General features: G+C 41.8%; 1 protein-coding gene across 4 annotated transcripts in view; it reads right to left on the bottom strand.

Annotated features, from left to right (window-relative positions):
• The window catches only part of NKAIN2 (sodium/potassium transporting ATPase interacting 2), a 780,527-nt gene that overhangs the window by 68,680 nt on the left and 692,362 nt on the right, over positions 1 to 19,485 (bottom strand). The gene's annotated exons all lie outside the window — the stretch shown is intronic.

The following is a 19,485-nucleotide window of genomic DNA, read 5'->3' as shown; positions in this document are numbered from 1 at the left end:
CCTGAAGCATGAAACTTGCTTACTCCTATTTTAGCATGCAAAACTACGTATGTTATTACTGGTCAGAAAATTAACAAATTTTAAAATCCAATTATGGTATTTGCCTCTGTGACCTCCTGCCACAGTGGAGCATATCAGTGAGTGGAATCACATTAAACTAAAACAAAAGGAAGGCGCTCTTCATGGCTGACTCTAATGGTGAGAGTTCATGGTCCAGTAATTCCTACCAGTGCAATACGAAACTTCATCACAAAGGTTTATCCCATTTCAGAGCTACAGATGAAAAGTAATTGAGTTCATGTGCTGCAGTGATGCAAATCAAAAGCCATAACATTTGTATTAATTGCTGAAAGCAGACAGTGCTTGGGAGTAGAAAAGAGGGTGGAAGTACAATAAATCTTCAAGTCCAAATCTGGAAATGTGCCAGTTCTCTGGAAGGTAAGAGTCTGATCAGACACTTAAAAGTGTAATTCCATTAAAGAAAAAGTAGACAGATGTATATTTTAGATCTTAAAAAAAAATGTTTTTTTGGAATCTTGTTAATTGAAGCTCCGGCACTAAGTACTGTTTCAGATTCCCTCATATGCATAGAGAATTAAATTGGTTTTCCTATCGCCAATGCCTTTACTCTCTTACAGGCTGTCATTTAAAGATACAATTATCACTATCTTTCTTAGGTTTTCACTGTCAATGAACTGGAAAAATATAAATAGATTTATTTAAGTCTGTTCCTTCTATAGTGGGCTATGTGAAATCAATAGTACCAGGAGCACTAATTATTCTGAAAGACTTTGAAATAGCTATTAAATAAACAGAGGAATTAAAATGTAATCTTTTTTCTTTTTAATTGCTTAATGGAAAAAAGAGGAATAAAGAATTATATGTTTCAATATGGTAGCATCCAGTGAATCAAAAGAGACCACTATCTTAATTATAAAATATATATATTCAGTATAAAGAGAGAAAAAGATATATACATACACAATTAACAGTACATTGATTTGCTATTCTACTCCTCCTTCAATGTAGTGAAATACACTCACTTAATACAGCCAGTGATACTGTAATTTTCAGTTACGTAAAATGTTAGCATTACATGGAGGACAATGTGCACCCTGACTGACATGTGTCCCAGGTCTATCATGATGATTATGATTTAAATGGAATAGTCAAAGAACAGGACAGCTGTTATTACTGATACAATTATTATGATACCATACTATGACTGCAGTGAGGATTAGGGCGCCATTTGTGCTGGGTACTGTACAAGTCAGATAATGATACAGCACCTGACCCAGGGATCTGGCAGGTTGAGGGAAGGGATAACATACAATCTAATGAGCATGGTGATGGTTGGCCCAGTTGTGTTAGTTACAAGTTGTGTTGTTTTTTGCTGTTTTTAATTGGCTAGAGAGGAGATGGGGGAGGGGAATTGGCAGGAATGTGGGGGTTAACAGTAAGAAAGTAAGAAAAGGAAGGGGAAGAGGGATGATCTTTAGCAGGATCATTTTAGTAGGCTTCACAGAAGAGGCGAGTCTTAAGGAGGGAGTTAAAAAGCTATTATTGATAATTGTATCTCACAGAGGGTTTGCCAGTATAGATATACTGGTAGGGCCACACAAGTCCCCCTCGCAGAGACACAGCTTCAAGTTCTTTTCCTGGTATAGCTCATACCGGTTCCCCAAATGGCATAAACTACATAGTTCAAAGGACTTTTCTGCTAATAGAACTGTGCCTGCACTCTGGCTTTTGCTGGCACTGCTATCTCTCAGGTAGGGTGACCACCTGACCTGAAGTAGGTGGGACAGTCCTAAAATGGAAAGTTCAAGTCCCAGTCCCTGGCTCATGATGCCAGGACAGCATTTGTCCCGGATTCCCTGTGGTGCTGCTCTGTGCCTGCCTGAGGCTCAGGAGTGGCACCAGCCTGGTCCTGGTGAGGAGGGCTGAGGTGGGCCATAGCCCTCTCTTGCCACACAGCCCTGCCCCCCTGCTCCTCCTCTCTCCCGAGGCCCTGCCCCCTGACTCAGTCAGAAGCCAGAGCCAGGCCCTGGCAAGAGCTGCCCAGGGACCTCGGGCTGCTGTGGGAAGCCCCAGACCCTCCAACTTCCCTGGGCAGCATGCCACGGAAGGTGGGGACATGTGCTGGGGACTGCTCTTGGGCCCCCTGACTCCCAACCCATGGTAGGTGGAGGGTCCAGGGCTCCCCACAGTGGCCTGGGCAGCTCTTGCCAGAGCCCAGCTCTGGCTTCCAGCCTGGCCAGGGGCCGGGGCCTCTTGCATGTGCCGTGCTTTTGCCTTTTGAAGACGTGGTGACCCTACACTTAGGGGTAGGGAAAAAATATCACAGCCATGCTGGAGCGTAGACCAGGCCTCAAGTTGCTTAAATGACCAGTCTGTGCCACAATAGAGGAAGCAAAGCCAATGCATTGTAATGGAGCTTTCAGGCCTGTGCTGCACCATGATTACTTATGTAGGGACTGCTCCAATTGCTATTGCAGTCAGTGGGATTCTTTCCCCCAACTTCAATATGATCTAATGTGATTCAGGCCACTCGGGCTGAATCTTGCGAGGTGTTGAGCACTGCTCTGAGGACTTGAGCACCATTGTGGGATACCAAGCACCCCTCAGCAGCCACCGACTTCAGTAGTGATCAGCACTTTGCAGGATCTGCAGGAATAAAAACAGTTAAAAAGCAGCCATATTTGGTTCTCTTATGCCAACAAGATGTTAAAGTAAATTCCTACCAGTTTGCTGTTTGTTCGTATGAGCTGCTGGATACTATGCAAGAGATGGAGACGGGAAAAAAAAAAAGTTGGGATGAATCTAAAGTGTTTAATGTTTTCAGCTGAACTGGGGATTTTTAATGGTCATAATAGTCAGTGGTTGACATCATTAAGAGCTCAGGCCCAAATCTTCAAAGGTATTTAGGTGTCTAACTCCCATTGAAGATCTGGGTCTAAGAGTACAATAGGCATATACTGCAGAAGCTTCTTTAACACAACTCTCCTGAGGGGGATTTGCAAATTGGGCCATGCAACTGTCCATAAGAAACAAGATTAATAAAATGTACTGGACCAAATTCATCTCTTGTGTAACTCCTCTGGAATCAATGGAATTATACTGGAGATTAATGGGGTCTATTAATTTCAATTATAATCTGAGCCAGATTAAAAGCTATGTGGAGATTTATTAATGAAATGGCATGCCAAACGGTAGCAACCCTTTTGAAAAGGTTCCATAGACATACATAAAGCTCATACTGTTCAGTTAAGATCCTTGTGTTCCATTTGTGTTTGCAAGAAAAGCTAACCTTCTCTTTGATTCCATTCAGGGCACGACACACATCTATTTGCTTACCAGGCTTTTGGAATCATATCTGACACAAAGTGTAGAAATCTGAGAGAAGCAACAATTCAAACATATCAGGTCTTTAAACAGCCAACCTTCCAATATATTTAAATCATTCTAAGAAGATTTACGTAGTCTCAGCCTAATTTACTTTTGTTACCTTGTTGTAGCTTAATTTGAATGTCTTTCTAGCCCTGGCAAGAAAGAAGAGGAAGACTGACTGGATGTCAGAACACATCAACACAGATACCTGATTTAACATTTGACAAGTTAGTAAGATCTGCCTGATGAGTCCACTACATCAAGATGAGAGAGAAGCACTCACTTTGGTGTTTTTATAGAACTTCAGCTAAGATTTTCTTTTCCTGTCTCCTTCTATGAGCGCATCTGACATATGGTTCTGGTGCTGCTCAATTACACATTTCTCTTCCACCTCAGTTAGCATTTTTCATTTACTTGTCATTTCCAATCTTCTAACTGGAATTACACGTTATTCATCCTTCCTCATAGCCTTGTGTTATTAATTTTTATCTTGGAAGGAAAAAAGCATTTATTCTATTATTTGTAAAGAGAACAAGTTTAATCAGTAAGAAACCTGAATGAGCATGATGTATAAGAGTTTTCTGTTCCTAATGGGCTGATTGGCCACCCGCATAGCCTGTACCAAGCACCGAAAACTTACTTAAGACTGGTTTCAGAGTAATAGCCGTGTTAGTCTGTATCCGCAAAAAGAAAAGGAGGACTTGTGGCACCTTAGAGACTAACCAATTTATTTGAGCATAAGCTTTCGTGAGCTACAACTCACTTCATCGGATGCAGAGAAGGAAAACACACACTAACTAAACAGGAAGTGAGGAATGCGTAGAGCATGAATCCAACCCATAATATGCTGAGTAATCCAATTAATTATTTGAAGACCACTTTACCACAAAAGCCTCCTTAGAGGCACTGCAGTCATTAGTGCTATCTTCTTTCCTGCAGCAATGGTATATGAATCCCCTCCCCTGGGCAGTTAGTTGGGTTGGACAACAGATCTGGTGAGGATGTTCACACATCCCTGCATTCTAGACCCCTTCTCTGTCACATAGCATTCCTCTTCCACAAAGCAGCAGCACATATACATGCTCCAAAACTCCATTAATCTGGCTCACTCCAAAACTTGCATTTCAGATACACAGACCACCACACATACATGGAAAAATTCATCATTGTCTGCTGATATTGACACTCTTAATTCTTCCATCTGTGATGCCTGAAGAGATATTACTCTAAGGCAACAGTCTAAGGAAAACACTCTAGACCTTCACATTCCAAGATCAGGTAAATCAGCCTCAGTGCTCTGTCACTAGAAACAACCCTCACGGTAAGTTTCCTTGAGGAACATATGGAAATACAAATGGTAAATGTGTAACACCTAGGATCTTGTAGCAAAGCAACAACTCACCAGTGTGGCACCTCCTGCTGGTCATCTTGGGAATTAGCTCTCCAGCTTACAGAGCGCCTCCTAATGGCTGGTGTCTCAGCTGCTGTTGGCCCCCATGTCTCTCCCGGACCCTGGTGCCTTTTACCTTGGGGTCTTGCCCCAGCAGTACCCCCACACTCTGGGTCTCCCCTCTCAGGGGAACCCCCAACCCTCTACACCCACCTTGCCTCAGTGGCTAATGCCAGTCATCATCCAGCCCCCTTTCCCTGGAGCAGACTGCAGTCTGTAATGGCCACCCATCATTGGCAAGGGGTAGGACATGCTGCCTTTGCCTATTCCTGGGCTACACCCCTGCAGCCCCAGTACCTGTTTAGGCCTTGACCAAGGCCTCAGCCTGGGGAGTTGGCAGACTGGAGCTTCCCAACTCCTCTTGCCCTTTTCCCCAGCACAGCTCTGTCTAGGACCCTACCCCCAGAAAACTAGGCCCTTCTCCCTCCAAGGCAGGAGAGAGACTGTTTGCCTTCTGGCCCCACAGGTCCCTTATAGGGCCCAGCCTGGCCCTGATTGGCTGCCTCCCAGCCTCTCCTTATTGGCTCTCAGCCCCAGCCCTTTCGAAGGGCTGACTTTTAACCCTTTCAGGGCTGGAGCGGGGTGACCACCCCGCTACAGAGCCCTAGTTATGGATCAGGAGCCCATTGTGCTAGGCTCTGTACAAACACAGAAGAAGAAGATGGTCTCTGACTTTAAGAATTTGCAGTCTGAAGTATAAGACAAGACAACAGATGGATACAGATAGACAGATGAGGAGCACAAAGAAGCAATGAGACAATTTTGGTCAGCACAAGAAGCAGTGTCCTCAGCATACCAGCTGCTTATCTGCTTATCTCCTTAACACCATTCTTGCCCTGCCTTCCACATTAACTAGTTTCTAGGTTTTGTTTACATGGAAATTGGGTAGTTTGCTCAGTCTCCAAGTGGAACTCTACAAAAAAGAGAAGTGTGCAACACAATCCCATATTTCATCCAAATCCTGTGATACTGTAAGGACAAAAATAGAGTAAAACAGAGAGTGAAATTTTCCTTGCTGTTGATCCCAATAATCATTTATTCAAAATAGAGAACACTGTTTATCCAAGCCTCCATCATCTGGCTCCCTGTATTAACTGAACTGAGCCTGAGCCCCGCCCATTCTCCTGATTATCTCCTGGCCCTGGTCCCAATTAGATTAGATAAGTGGAGTTTCACTATATATGAATGAGTTTTACATACAGTCCACACAAAAACAAACTGCCTCTTCTTCCTTTTCACATCAGTATTTCCTTCCTCTCTGCACAAAATATTCTCCACATTGCTTAAAAGCATGCATTCTCCCTGCAGATGGTAGAGAAGTACCTGCTTGTAAGCAGCCCACACCACACAATTAACCCCTTGGGGTGGCCAAGAGAGATTCAAATTGCATCGAGTTGCCACAGACATGATGTGTGGCGGTTTGTGCACACTGAATTAGTTTTTCAAGATGTGAGATTAGAATTTCAGAGATAGCCATGAGCTGGGCCTTAACTCTTTACATTTCAAGCATTTTCCGAACTCGATTTCTTTTTTAATAATCTTCCAGTCCCTAGTTTTAAAGGGCTTGTAAGAAGCAGGAAGGAGTGGGCAGATGCGAAGTTCGCAATTTCTTTCAGATGATACGTAAATGATAGTGTGGGTGTGGTATAATATACCCTGTAACTGACCACAGGGTGTTTCTTTGTACAACAAAGGCCCTAGAGCTAGAGAACTGCAAAACCAAACCAAACAATACAAAAAATTCTTCTCAGAATTAAGCTGAGGTAACTGGTGTTGTATATGATTAACCACCGCCCTATAATAAACACAACAGTTGATAACATGTGAGTGAATGCTACCTGCTGTCGGCAGAGTCCTTGACTTTCCCAGTTTAAAAGCAGGTGTCTCTCAATAGTCACTCAGGCATCCCTGCTTCCTGCTTCAAAGACTCCATCTTCTGGAAAGAGCCTGTCAGGTCCCATCTGTTTTTTGGTGACGTTGCCAGCCCTCTGAGAGAGGGTCTTCCATTCCCATCTCCTGTCTGATGTTGGAAAACCAAAGGGGAATAACCCCTTCAATCTGCCAGAAATTGGTTTTCTGATATCAAGGCTTTGCCTCCGGGAGCTGCAATCTACCATACTTAGATGAAAATTAGTTTTGTAAGTGCGGTACTTTCTTCTGTTGTCTGCTTGGAAAAACCTCCATGTTTGCCTGTGTTCTTTTCTCTGCAGTGTGGATTGAAGGTGCTTAAACTTAAATAAGCTTAATGAGCAAAATCCCCAACATAAACATTTCTTATTATTGCAGCTGATGGGGAGGGAGAGGAAAGAAAGTAAATAATCTGTCTTAGAAACTCCTTGCCATTGAAATGAAAGTAAAACTTCTGTTTCAGCTATATGCAGTAAGCAGGCCATGGCTAGTATAATTAATTGCTGTTATATTTGTCAGAACCTTGAAAACAATTAGCATGTGACCTAGATGATATGACAGAATCATGAAGCCTCAAAAGTATTTCTCCAAATTGATTTATCAATCAAATAACTGTACTCTCACTACTACCTAAAAACATTTACAAAGTGCTATGAATTTATTCTGTGCTTTACCACACAGATACAGGCACATCCTCTGCCCCCAAGGGGTTATAGTCTAAATAACACTGGACAAACACATACTCTATAGAAAGCACAGGACAACCATCCAGGAGAGGGAGGATTTATGATAAGAACAAGGGAAGAGGTGAGTTTTAAGGAGGGATTTGGAACACAGAAGGGGTGCTTAGTGGGTGAGGGAAAGGAGACAGTTCCATGGGTAGAGACAGCATAATAGATGTTATGAAGCCTATAGCAGGAAAAGGAGATGAAGAGGCACAAGGCAAAAGGATTGGGAAGAGCACAGGAAGCCAAAGGAAAGATAAGGAGTACAGAGAGGTGGATGCAGTCAAGAGTTTGTAGGGCCTTTAGGGTCAGAATAGGAAATTTCAATGTGATGCAGCAAGAAATACGAAGCCAATGAAGGGATTCAAGAGTAGGGTTTGAGATGAATATGACTTTACCAACTGCATTTTGGACTAGGGGGGTGAAAGGCAGACAGCCTAGACAGAAGAAAGACTACCCATAATAAAGGCAAGAGATGATCCAGTGGTAGACCAGGGATTTAGCAGTGGGAGTGGTAGGGAACAAGAGGAAGATGCAACAGGACAGAGTGGACATGGTGAAGAGAGGAGGACAAAAGAAAAGTGATGGCCAATGTAAGGGTCGTTTGCACTATCAGTTTAACTCTGAAGACAGATCTACATAGTGCTGCTTTCAAACAACTAATTCAAAATGCCATCTTCTTTGGGGCAAGCAGAGCTCTGGCGGGTGGTCAGGGGAGAAAGAGGCTACTGGAAAATGAGGACAAGAATCAAAGGGTCTGACCAATGCCCATTGATGTCAATGGACTCTTTCCACTGACTTCAACAGGTGGTGGACTGAGCTCAAAGATCCGGGGCCAAATTCAGCCCTGGTGAAAGAGGGCCTACATTCATTTAACTTAATGAAGCTCAGGAATGAATTGTTTCCCTTTTCTTTATTTCTCATTTTGCTGCTTATATTTTGCCTTCTTCCAACTCTTCACTTATTCTCCACAATTTGTCTAAAGAGGTAACCTGCTATGGAAAAGGGCCTGGTGGTGAAAAACAGTGGTTATTAGACCAAGGCTAAGAGTGATGTTATGAATCATAGTCATATGAACGATATGGGACATGAACTATAGTCAGGTCATCACTGCCTCCAAGTAAAGATAAGGGTGCTATCAGTCTTCTATGTGCAGGACAGACTGTCTACTCCCAAGGACACAAGGGTACAGGAGGCTTCCACAACTCCCTGTGGGAAATTACCACTGAGCTGCAGGGCAAATATATTGATGGACTGGTATAACACTGCAACCATTTGTTGTCCACAGCCACTGACACTCTGGTACCCACAGGTACACTCAACTCCATGTGTCACTAAGATTCTCTGACGGCTCTTTGGACCTATAATAGTCACTAGGGCAGGGGAAAGGTGATGGGTCCCAAAGCTATTATTTTTACCCCTTCTGGATTTGAATTGGTAGCTTGCACATAGAAGTCTCCATGTAGTCCTTTCCCTGTCCTGAAGCAAAATAAACCTGCATGACACGTCTTTCTCACATAAAAAATACTCTGGAGTTTTATTACGAAAATGTATTAGTAATATGGGTATGAGACTGTGTGTGCTGGGGGGCAGGATGGTTAAAATCCTAACACATTAGGATGATTAGCACATGGGAATGGCATTCAAAGGTAACAAGAGGCAGACCTATTTTCTAGAGAGGAAAGCAATTACACCGAGCAAAATGTGATAGAAACTGTAAATGCACTGCACATTGCCTGCCTATGCTTCATATATAACTAGTGTCATTATGTTACTTAATGACACCAATTATTTAAAATTAAGCACACAAGTACCACATGCTTCACATTTATTGTATTCAGATAGAGTTGCTATCTGCAGCACTTGAGGGCCAGACCTCCTTTAATAAATTCTACACATGCCTTCCGTATTTTCTCTAGGGCTGTATTTTTTTTATGCTAACTCTTTTAGTGGAGAACCTCAGCCATAAAAAATTAAAAAGGTCAATTTTATGATGAAACACATGAGCCTGAATATTCTAAATCGCACCCTAGACTAAAAAAAGCTAATTGCTTTTTCACAGCAGAACTCTCCTAAGCGCTCACAATGCAAACAGGTTCATATAAAAATCAGAATGCTTCTCTCCCCCGTTTCCAGGCCCGCTGGGATTTACTGAGATGAGTGATGCTGTAAAAAATAGAAATCACCTGGAGCCTGTTAAAATTATAATCAAGTAAAACTACAATTACAACAGTCTTAATCTATCTTTCTCTGTGCATCCACTGCACTTCCAATCACCTGCTTTGGTTACATTTGTAATTATAATGGAGTTGGAGATGACAAAATATTACCACATGACATTCCAAATGGCAAGACACTGACACACCTTAGCTTGCTTATCTCTATAGCTTTAGTGTAGTTATCAGTCAGTAAACAAAATAAATGTAGTACAGCTCTACTACTATTGCACGCGGAGATTGTTCAAGGATCTCCAAGTTTACTTCTAGGAGCTGTATTTTACAATAATTTTGCATTGTGTTCCATGTTTTAAATACAGGTAAGTAAACAACACACTGCTGTTTGCTCACTGGCTTACATGAAAAGCACAGTGCTGTTCAATAAATAATTGTGGAAACATTACAGTAAATACAGTCAACAAATTCTCTAGTGTATAATGATAATTTTACCAAGTCAAGTTTGCAGCTGGTGCAACTCTGGCCCCTAATCTGTATGGTTGAAGTCAGTTTCATTTGTTTATAATTATGAAAAACTCAATGAAAATTAATATTGTAAGAGAAAACCTCACAAACTCAGTATAATTGAGCAGGTGTCTTCCCAATCGGAGCCCAAGGACTAGAGTAGCAGGGGATTTGAATACATAGCAATTATCAAGATGAAAGTCCTTGTGGGAAAATTCATTTGATTCATGTTCTTGCCATTAAATCCCTCATTTTCATAAACATTAATACACCCACAAATTTACTTAAATGTGCCCCAGAACCATTTACATCAGGTGCTACATCACCACTTTTAAGCAAAACCACTATATTATTCTTATTTACTATATTGTTTGATTATGTGCCGTATTATTACATGTCCATTGGGGCTAAGATGGTGAGGGATGCAACCCCACACTCTGGGTGTCCCTAAACCTTCAACTGCCAGAAGCTGGGACTGGATAACTGGGGATGGATCACTCAATAATTGTCCTGTTCTGTCCAGTCCCTCTGAAGCATGTGGCCTTGAAGACAGGATACTGGGCAACGTGGACCGTTGGTCTGACCCAGTATGGCCATTCTTATGTTCTGTTCCAGGGCTTTAGTTTGGGCTCATCTCTAGTTTTGGTGAGTTTCTATCAGAGCTAAGTTGTCTAGTTAAATTTCTGAGATGTTATGAGTAAATGACTGAGTTTATGGACAATGGATAGGCCTCATTTCATTAGTCTGGAATTGTAATAATCCGGGGAAATACTCAAGGTGATGATATGGAAATTTTTAAAATTCCAGCAGCCATCTCCAGCTTGCTCCTTCTAAGAGTGAGCATCTGTCACATATTTGTAAAGCATTGCTTTTTAAAAAGGATTAAGACAGTTTTACGTGCACACCAGCAGAAGATCTGGCCCAGAAGGAGCACTTCAGGATGGAGACTACAATATGCTGTGGTAGGATTTTAGGTATTCCTCATATTTTAATATAGTAGAATTAAATAAAGGGAGTGGGGGTGTGGGATGAGGGAGAGCACATGCATGCAGGTTGGCCTTAGGTTCAGAATGACCACTTGAGGCCCTGTGGTTCCAGGGATCATGTGCTTCTGTGCTCTCACCTTTTGGCCGGAGCAGTCAAATGGCAGTTATATCAGAATCCCTGTTCCCCTCCCTCCGTGATAGCAACTTGGGTCCCACTCTTGCTTGGAGCTTCACAAATCATAAAGGGTGTGTGTGTGTGTGTATGCATGTGCACTCACTTGGTATCTGGATAATAGCTGGGATTAGGATCTTCATCTTTAGAGAACAATAATATATTGTTATTTTACTCCATTTGCATCCCTGCAAATTTTGCTGCAGCTTTATATTCTGATCATTGCAGCAGGAAGTAATCATGGCAAGAAACAGTTAGCAATCAAGGAACAAATCCTTTTCTTATGGCACACCAAGATTTCAGGAACTTCTTTACAGAACACAGGAACATAAAAGCCAAGTTCAGACAAAGCATAAAACAATGATTTAAGAGATGAATGCTTCTGAAAACCAAATTGATTTGTGCTGTTTGTAACTGAAAATGTTTGCAAGAGTACAGTGCCATCTTTGAAATACATCTGGCTGATCTATTTTAGACAGTCAGTATCTGGCTACAGCAAAATTTCTGCATAGCTCTCTAAAGGAGAATCAAGAGTGTGTCATCTGAAAATGGGGCAGACATCGCCAGCTGATAGAGAAAATACCAAGCGGCTACTAAGCAGTGCCAGCTCAGATGAGACTCACACCCGTTTGTGTCTAAATCTTCTGGAGAGTAAATCATTTCCTGTAGCAGGGACAGAGACTACAGTTTATTAATCCTTGACGGACCACAAGGTATTGTCCATAGTGACAATCTGTTTTGTATGGGCAGGCTGCAGAAGCAGTAAATCCTATTAACCTAGTCAAAGTCAAATGAAGACATTTTAAAAATGGAACAGCTATTACATGCACTGTTCAAAGAACACCTTATCAAAGAGAGGTTAAATGGATGTACTGCCTATTAGAATATGTACAGTTACACTGCAAAGAAACAGAAACCTTCCTTCTACCTGTTCATGTCCTTCAGAATTTTATTTATTATTAATTATATCTACCAACATAGTTAGGTGATCCTGAAAATATTATCTTCAGTTCTGCCAACAAGTACATATGATAATTTTCTGGATTAAAAAAAATCAGTTTAATGCTAGCAGAAGTACTATGGAACATGCCTATATTAAACTATGCCTTCAGTATTGCACACTTCCCCAACCCAAAACATATGGCATTCTGTGTGCATGGGCCACTCTGGAGATTTATTGTAATTATATCATGATGTGCTTATTGTTATGGATTCAGCAGCCTTTCTTGCATCTCTACCTGCTTTGTTCAGGAGCAGCTGCTAGCTTCAAGCTGTTGTCTGCTTCTAGCAGCAGAAGCTGAATGAAGGAATGCTTTCTAGGGAAGACATGTTTTAAAGCAGCCACACTGACAACAAATGGTTCACTGGGGGATTATAAGATTGACTGGATAAAAGTCTAGTAACCAGTCTATGATAATTTATTGATGCTGGGTCCAGTTTCCTAAAAATATTTCTCTCTTATACAGAGTTTGGAGGCCTTTAACTGATAAAAGCGTGCAATGGTCTTTTACAAAGTGGCTGATATTTGGAGATTCATTAAACCAAATTATTTCCTCTTATGTATAAGTGACTATTAGAACATACTCACTAGCTGTGGAGAGAAGGGAGAGCAGAATCACTTGAAACAAAAATGTGACATCCTCCTCATATCCTCTATGAGACATTAGAATACGCAGTACTCGTATTTACTAGGAGCCTGAAACAACTGGCAAAATGTTGTGTGCACAAATTAAGATTGCATAGTATAAACTGAATTTGAGTTGTCATAAATATAAAGGGAAGGGTAAACCCCTTTGAAATCCCTCCTGGCCAGGGGAAAGCTCCTCTCACCTGTAAAGGGTTAAGAAGCTAAAGGTAACCTCGCTGGCACCTGACCAAAATGACCAATGAGGAGACAAGATACTTTCAAAAGCTGGGAGGAGGGAGAGAAACAAAGGGTCTGTGTGTCTGTCTATATGCTGGTCTTTACCGGGGATAGACCAGGAATGGAGTCTTAGAACTTTTAGTAAGTAATCTAGCTAGGTATGTGTTAGATTATGATTTCTTTAAATGGCTGAGAAAAGAATTGTGCTGAATAGAATAACTATTTCTGTCTGTGTATCTTTTTTGTAACTCTAGGTTTTGCCTAGAGGGGTTCTCTATGTTTTTGAATCTAATTACCCTGCAAGATATCTACCATCCTGATTTTACAGGGGGGATTTCTTTATTTCTATTTACTTCTATTTTTATTAAAAGTCTTCTTGTAAGAAAACTGAATGCTTTTTCATTGTTCTCAGATCCAAAGATTTGGGTCGGTGGTCACCTATGCAAATTGGTGAGGCTTTTTATCCAACATTTCCCAGGAAAGGGGGGGTGCAAGTGTTGGGAGGATTGTTCATTGTTCTTAAGATCCAAGGGTCTGGGTCTGTAGTCACCTAGGCAAATTGGTGAGGCTTTTTACCAAACCTTGTCCAGGAAGTGGGGTGCAAGGTTTTGGGAAGTATTTTGGGGGGAAGGACGCGTCCAAACAGCTCTTCCCCAGTAACCAGTATTAGTTTGGTGGTGGTAGCGGCCAGTCCAAGGACAACGGGTGGAATATTTTGTACCTTGGGGAAGTTTTGACCTAAGCTGGTAAAGATAAGCTTAGGAGGTTTTTCATGCAGGTCCCCACATCTGTACCCTAGAGTTCAGAGTGGGGGAGGAACCTTGACAGAGTATGTGGGTTTCCTGCAGGTATTACTATATAATTACAGGATCCAATTCAGCAGTCCTTATTTGAGCTGAACTCCCATTAGCTTCAATGGTAGTTTTGTCTGAGTGAGGACTGAAGGACAGTTACTATCACTTATCATATGACCCTTTGATTTCTCAAACACAGAAAACCTTCCTGAAGAAATATGTGACAAGTACAAGGTGATAGACAGAGAAACCAATTTCCCTGTTAATTCACATCTCGTCCCTAGGTTTTACTGTCCCTGATCTTCACGGGTGGGCAAGGAAGAAGGATAGCTGGTTAATTAATTAGGGAGCCCTATGGGTGCAGGAAATGTTGGAGACTCCTCCATTGTGCTATTGTCATATTTCCGTTGCTGGAAATGACAGCTATTAAAATTTTATTGACTAGAACCTCTAGGGAAGAGACCAGATGTGACCATTTCATTACTTTCTGCAAATGCATTTAAAGAAAAAAAATTCTGCTATGTCAATATAAGACTCTCATGTATAGCAACCTGCACTGTCAATAGCTAAATGCCCCTAAGAATTGGCAAATGTCATTTTCTGGCAGTGACAAATCTCACAGGAATGATCTGCTCCAGAACCACATAAAGCCTGCACCAAAAAAAAAAAAAAAAAAGGTCCAGGCACTGCATTATTAATTTGTGTTCATTAAAATGTAACCATTTCCTTTTCCACATTTTGAATTGAGTGGAGGTTAAGTTAGCAGTGCTCAAGGTTGCAGATAAAAAAAATCCTGTCTGCTGGAAAAAGGAATCTGCCTTATTGGCCTTGGAAATATGAATCCCTTTGTGCCAATCAATTTACAGAGGTTGGGAATTGAAGAACTGTGATATCTAAATGATTCTGCAGTTTAACTGAATGGTGCTGCTAAAGAGCACATCTTGAAAGCCCAAACAATATATCAGCAGAACACAAATGTGCTGTCTAGCCAAACCATTTCCAGTGGGCTTTGTAGGTATCATCTGCTGAGGAAGTGATTGAGAGTAGGCTGACATCCTCTCAAAGTATGTGCTAAGAACAGATTACCTGTGCTTTTATGGAAAGGTCATTCTTTTTATTTGGGTAGAACAATGACATTTTCACTATTACCCATCAGTTGAAATCTTGGCATCAGGTGAAAGTTCCAAAACACTCATGCCAAAAAATATCTCAGATTCCTCTCTAGTATAGAATAATAAAATTGAAGCGTCATAGAAGCTAGAGAAGGAAAAGTCCTTAAATCATCGATTTCTCTGTAAACACAGGAGTATTTCCGATAGTACATAGATTGCATCCTACACTACATATATGTAGAAATGGGACTTGTCTTCCATAGCTTACAGGTTTTTTTCACCTGATGCTTAACTACAGCACAGCAGACTCACTCCTCCCTTCCCCTAATAAGTTGCCTTCTATATAATGGTGTCATCCTCCTACATCACCCAACTTATTTAATCAAGGATATAGAAAAGACATCTTGGTTCAGCATTCTCCTGAAACTCATACTCATGCTCTGGGTGATCAGATGAGGGCTTTGCAGTGGGTGATCACTCAGATCTTTTGAGAGTGGAGATATTCTCTGAATACCCAGATGTCTGCCCTGTCTCCCAGCACTAAAACTATGTTTCAAGGAGAACACTGAATTTTTGCAGGCTTCCTGGGTTGGCCCTTCCTTTCAAGGAAAAATTTCTTAGCGTGATATGAAGGACCCTCCCAGGACCAAAATAACATGATCACTTTTCCCACTCCACCTCCTTGGCCTGCCTTAATAATTCATGAATAGTACATTTACAGTATTTTGAAAGGCACTCTTGTTGAAATGCATATAATATAAAATGGAAAAAAAAGCTAAAAATTCATAATGTGATGTTGGCTGATGTTTTACATACTCACAGAAGTCAGAATAATCAAAGTCATAGTTCTCAGCTTCCATTTTCTTGTGTGCACATGTAGTATTTTCTACGCTCAAGCACTTAGTTCCATTAAAATCAATATACTTGTAAGTGTGGAAATATACTGGATATGGTACCTTCAATAAGGCCAAGTTGCAGCAGCTGAGAGAAATAACTTTTTTTTGGCCTATTAATTAAGCAAACCAGTTTTTAAAAATTTTGTGTGTTCCATTTTGCGTTCATAATTACAGATACATAAGGGATCATTCAAAGCAAATACCCAGGTGTATGCCTAAGTGTCCTTTTGTGTGCTCAGTTAATGTTTTTGCAGATGCCACTGTGAGATGCCACAGCAATGAAATGCAGGGTAGCACATAGAATCATAGAAGATTAAGGTTGGAAGAGCCCTCAGGAGGTCATCTAGTCCAACCTCCCGCTCAAACCTCAACTAAATCATCCCAGCCAGGGCTTTGTCAAGCTGGGCCTTAAACGCCTCTAAGGATGGAAATTCCACCACCTCCCTAGGTAACCCATTCCAGTGCTTCACCACCCTCCTAGTGAAATAGTTTTTCCTAATATCCAACCTAGACGTCCTCCACTGCAACTTGAGTTCATTGCTCCTTGTTCTGTCGTCTGCCACCACTGAGAACAGCTTAGCTCCATCCTCTTTGGAACCCCCCTTCAGGTAGTTGAAGGCTGCTATCAAATCCCCCCTCACTCTTCTCTTCTTTAGACTAAATAAGCCCAGTTCCCTCAGTCTCTCCTCATAAGTCATGTGCCCCAGCACCCTGATAATTTTCATTGCCCTCTGCTGGACTCTCTCCAATTTGTCCACATCCTTTCTGTAGTGGGGGACCCAAAACTGGACGCAGTACTCCAGATGTGGCCTCACCAGTGCCGAATAGAGGGAAATAATCACTTCCCTCAATCTGCTGGCAATGCTCTAATAATGCAACCCAATATGCTGTTAGCTCTCTTGGCAACAAGGGGACACTGTTGACTCATATCCAGCTTCTCGTCCACTGTAATCCCCAGGTCCTTTTCTGCAGAACTGCTGCTTAGCCAGTCAGTCCTCAGCACATGGAATTCTTCCATCCTAAGTGCTTGTTCTTGTTGAACCTCATCAGATTTCTTTTGGCCCAACCCTCTAATTTGTCTAAGTCACTCTGGACCCTATTCCTACCCTCCAGCATATCTACCGCTCCCTCCATCTTAGTGTCATCCATGAATTTACTGAGGGTGCAATCCCATCATCCAGAGCATTAATGAAGATGTTGAACAAAACCAGCCCCAGCATCGACCCTCGGGGCACTCTGCTTGATATCGGCTGCCAGCTAGACATCAAGCCGTTGATCACTACCCATGGAGCCAGACGATCTAGCCAGCTTTCTATCTACTTTATAGTCCATTCATCCAATCCATACTTTTTTAACTTGCTGGCAAGAATACTGTGGGAGACCGTATCAAAAGCTTTGTTAAAGTCAAGATATATCATATCCACTGCTTTCCCCATATCCACAGTTATCCAGTTATCTCATCATAGAAGACAATCAGGTTGGTCAGGCATTACTTGCCCTTGGTTGACTGTTCCTGATCACCTTCCTCTCCTCCAAGTGGTTCAAAATGGATTCCTTGAGGACTTGCTCCATGATTTTTCCAGGGACTGAGGTAAGGCTGACCAGTTTGTAGTTCCCTGGATTCTCCTTTTTCCTTTTTTAAAAGATGGCACTATATTTGCCTTTTCCAATCATCCAGGACCTCCCCTGATCACCACAAGTTTTCAAAGATAATGGCTCCGAAATCACATCAGCCAACTCCCTCAGCACCCTCGGATGCATTGCATCTGGCCCCATGGACTTGTGCATGTCCAGCTTTTGAAAATAGTCCTTTGCCTGTTCTTTTACCACAGAGGGATGCTCACCTCCTCCCCATACTGTTCTGCCCAGTGCAGCAGTCTGGGAGCTGATCTTGTCTGTGAAGACCGAGGCAAAAAAAGCATTGAGTACTTCAGCTTTTTCCACATCATCTGTCACTAGTTTGGCTCCCCCATTCAGTAAGTGTCCCACACTTTCCCTTATCACCTTCTTGTTGCTAACATACCTGTAGAACTACACTACAAATTTACGTCGGCACAGCTGCACCACTGTAGCATGCCTGGTGAAGATGCTCTAAGCCAATGGATGAGAGTTCTCCAGTCAGCTTAATAACCCCACCTCTGTGAGAGGCAGTAGCTATGTTGGAGGGAGAAGCTCTCCCACCAACATAGTCCTGTCTACATGGGCGGTTAAGGTCAGTATAACTATGTCACTCAGGAGTGTAGATTTTTCACCCCCATGAGCGATGTACTTATACCGAAGTAAGTATGTAGTATAGACCAAGCCTCAGTCAGGTACTGACTAATGCCCCAGCAGGGGACTATGCTATATAAGTTAGTAAGCATACTGGGCACAATAAGATAGTTTAGTTATGTACTGCAGGTATTTACATAGCCTCGCCTCAGGATTTTCTTTCTAAATAGCAACCGGGGTGTGTTTCCTGTACCATCAAAATAATCTCTGAGAAGAGTTTGGTGAACTGCGGCCTGGAATGTGTGTTTCCAATATGGGCAGAGAGATTACTTGTTGTTTGACCATATATTATAATGGAAGACCTTAGAGTATAAACAGCTTGCACTCTTTATTAATCATTATTATTATCGTATGCGTTTCTAAAGCACCCATCATTATATCATCTGGATTCTCTTACATACATTTTCACATGTAAGGAATATCCAAAATGGGAGAATAGTCATCAAAGAGGTTCTCCCTCAGAATGTCTTACATGGAGGGTCAGAATCCAAGTGGAGTTGGCTGGTCCCCACTCAATTGTTTGGAAAACACCTGCATGCCACAAAGAGATGAGTCTCACATTGAACTCTGACAGTAGCAAGAGTTGGGGCCAGCCTGATTCTCAGTGGGAACAAGTTCCACCATTTGCTTTCACTAGTATGAGAGAGCTAGTGATTAGTCCTAGCATGCTTCCAAGAACTGCCTGGTCACAGTCTGCTCATGCTGATGCTACCACTTCTCATCCATGAAAGGCAGTTGTATTCTCAGACTACTCTACTGAAAGGCTAATTCATATGCTTCATGGGGGAGAGGGACAATTGATCCAGTCTGGATCACCATGTGCTGAGATTAGGAAAATAAATCTGGTGCTGTAAATCCTGGACATGCAAATAACCCTAAAGGTGACTTGACTGCACAATTTTTCCATGCAACTATCATGGAACTCACTTCATGTGAATGAAATTGTATTTAGAAGAGAATCCTTTATGTAAACGAACAAGTACAATTTTACATACAAAGCTCCCTGCTTTTTAAAAAGCAATTTATGCAAGCACTGTACAGGCTTTGATATGTGTGATTGAGTTTCCGACAAAGGCTGTCAAAAGAGAGCAGGTGGAATCTGATAAAGGGAGAGAACAGATAACATATGCAGGCATAGAGAAATCTCTCTCTCTATTTTACTCCTTCAAAACACTAAAGACGTGTGCCCTAACATTATTGTCAAATAGAGAAACAGCAATATACTGTGCTCTGAGGTAG

This window comes from Lepidochelys kempii, chromosome 3 (genome assembly GCF_965140265.1).
Source record: "Lepidochelys kempii isolate rLepKem1 chromosome 3, rLepKem1.hap2, whole genome shotgun sequence".
Taxonomy (NCBI): Eukaryota; Metazoa; Chordata; order Testudines; family Cheloniidae; genus Lepidochelys; species Lepidochelys kempii.
This window is presented reverse-complemented; position numbering and strand designations above follow the sequence as displayed.